Source organism: Rhincodon typus, chromosome 22, assembly GCF_021869965.1.
Source record: "Rhincodon typus isolate 14 chromosome 22, sRhiTyp1.1, whole genome shotgun sequence".
Lineage (NCBI taxonomy): Eukaryota > Metazoa > Chordata > Chondrichthyes > Orectolobiformes > Rhincodontidae > Rhincodon > Rhincodon typus.
In genome coordinates, this window is record NC_063353.1 from 26,968,967 (window position 1) to 26,972,213 (window position 3,247).

The window sequence follows — 3,247 nt, forward strand, 5'->3', positions numbered from 1 at the left end:
AATGAAGAGATATGTGAAAGATTCACTTCTGTTGAGTGAATAGATGAATAATCTGTCCTCAATATTTGCGGCGTTTTCTGTTTCTCAGATCTCTAGAAGGAACGGTTGTATTTCCTTACCATTTTGCAATGTAGCTTACCAGTACCAGCACTTATTATTGAGGTTAGATTCCAGTTGTACTCATTTTTTTTTCCTTTCAAGTCTTGAGAGTGTCCTTGCATATTGCTGTCATTCTATAATTAAAATGAACTGACTATGAACTTGATACAATACTGACTGGACAGTTTCATGTTGTAAATGCATTTTATTGTTTTGCATATCTGGAAATAGCTTAACTGGAATGGGCTGTTGCAACAGTATGCACCTGCCTATCATACTGGGCTGCTGAGTATCATGATGCCATTATCATTAGGAACCGAGATTCAGAGTTACCAAGAGCCAGATGCCAAATGTTCACCTTTGAAAACCAAAACAGGAACAGCTGGGCTGAATGGACAAATTTTCTGTCTGAGATTTTGAGCGTTAAGTGTGAGAAAGAGGTCTAACAGAGAAACAGATTATAACTGGTATGAGCAAAAGGGAAAAGGTTGCTGAGCGTCTGCATTTTATATTGCCTTTGCTACTTATACCCCAGAAAGGGGAAAAGATCGACTTCACAGCAAAAACAGCCAAGGACAGCAAAAAGAGTTTACACAATTTCCAAACAAAAACAACATCGATCCTGCTCAATGGGAAAGATACGAAAACCAGCAAAAGACTACACAGCAGCTTATGAGAGCTACTAACAGAGATTATGAAAGGGAATCTGAAAGGGACATCAAAATCAATAGAAGAAATGTTATAATTACATAAAAGGAAAGCAGGTGGTGGGAGCAATGTTGGTCTTCTAAAGACTGAAAGTAAGAATATTGTCAAAGACTATGATGAAATGGGAGATATGTTGAATAATTCCATCTCGAGTAGAAAGGAAGGATAGGTTGAAGTTGAGAGGAAATGACTAATGGATTGGGAATAGAGACTGTGGCTCAGTGGTTAGCACTGCTGCCTCACAGTGCCAGGGACCTGGGTTTGATTCCAGCCTCAGGCGACTGTCTGTGTGGAGTTTGCACATTCTCCCTGTGTCTGCTTGGGGGTGCTCTGGTTTCCTCCCACAGTCCAGACTAGGTGGATTAGTCATGCTAAATTGCCCGAAGTGTTTAGAGATGTATAGATTAGGTGAGTTACTGGGGATGGGTTTGGGCGGGATTCTCTGAGGGTCAGTGTGGACTTGTTGGGCGAAGGGCCTGTTTCCACACTGTAGGGATTCTATGATCTATGAAATGCATCAAAATTGACGCTTAGCCCATTTCTGGTAAAATTCTGCAAAGTGTCTTGCTGAATCCACACAACTGTAAGTAATACAGTTAGTCTGTGCAAATAAGTGAAGGTCTTTGTTGCACAGATAAATGTGATTGCATCTATAGGCCAGAAAATGTTTAAATGTTATCATCAGCACCACATTCCTGTTAGACTAAAGCTTCTAAGCAGGTAATATTCTTGTAAAGAGAAAGGAGTTGTATTTATATAACAACTTTTAAAACCTTTAATCTGCCCTTATACTTCAAACTCAATGAAGTACATTTGAAAGGTAATCGCTGTTATAAGATGGGGAAATGCAGCAATCAATCTGCACACAACAAGGTCCCACAAACAGTTAGTGACCAATAAATTCTTTAAACTTAACTCTTATGCCTTCTACTGAATATATCTAAATACAACTGTAGACGTGAAAATTTATGAGTTTGTCTTGGCAGACCTCAGGTACAATTTTCTAATTATTCTTGTAGATATTGCACCATCATTAGCACTATCTATTCTGGATCTAGAAGGAAATGCACTTCAGACTGGACCTTGTTCTACACATTAGTGCACAGTTATCAATAGATCATTTGCATGAAAATTAGAGAGTCAAGTGGATTTTTAAAACAGTACATGTCACTATACACCAAGTCAGCATCTTAAGAAGGGAGTATCCAATGCGATTGATATCTGCTAACTTGTCAGAATTGCCAACAATTTGTAATTGTCAACACATGGAAAAGCACGTTTTGAACTCATTGTATCGATCTTTATAAAGTCACAAATTGTGCTCCTATAATGACTCGATTTCAACTTTTGTAGGTGGGCTAAATGACTTCCAATATCCAACAACAGCCACTAATGTTGTTCTCAGTATTATTCAAATATCTGAGGTAAAGGCAAAATTATTCCTCTCGATAATGTTCATAAAATGGTAAAACCACACAACTGGAACTTCTGAAAATGAGGCTGACCGTCTTCATAATTGAAGGACTTTCACCTTTGAGGAAATTAAGATAATACAGGCCACGTTTCACCAGGTGAACTTTCAAGCACAATTTATTGAATTAAATGCAATACATCTCAAAGTGCTTCCTTCTGCAATACTGCACTGGGTTTATAAGAAGGCAATGATACCAACTGTATTAAGAAGAATTCACTTGGTAATGCAATCACACATACAACACAGTCAGTTAAACTAATGATGCTGACACAATTATTTTTACACAATTGGCAATAATATTCTGTTTGCCCCTCATTATGTTGTTTTCTCTTACTCTCTCTCTCTCCACACAATATTATTGTGCATATTCTGAAAACTGAGGCAGAGAATAAATGAAGGTCTAAATCTGAACTCCACACATTAGACGTGAAATATACAGTTGATTTGGCACCACAGAAGAGACAGTAACATAATTAGTAATCTGTACCTCACAGTGGAATAGTAACTCATTTTTTCCCATTCTACTCTGCATTGCAGACTACATTGCAGTCACATTGCTTTCCTAAACTTTGAACATTGATTGTGATTACAGTCCTGTTCATTGATCAACTTGTGATAAAACCAAGAAAGCTATCTCAACACTGTATGATGCCTGCATGATCTTCATCTGATACTTAGCTCTGATTTTACAACAGGTAACCATATCTGACAGTGAAGAGTACAGCTGAGAACTCAATTAGTCTTCATGACACTCAACGTTTGATGTCTTTGCAGTCAACTTGGATTTTCAAAGAATGTTGGTCCTTCTGAAAGTTGTACTTCTGAACATTCTTTATTGTGGGCATTTGAATTTTGTGTTTACATCTTTCTATAATTTCCTATAATTATCCATATCATTTTTTCAACATGTTGTTTCTCTGTCCTGGGATTCCTGAGGACTTTTGAAATAGGCCCAGATCGTAACTT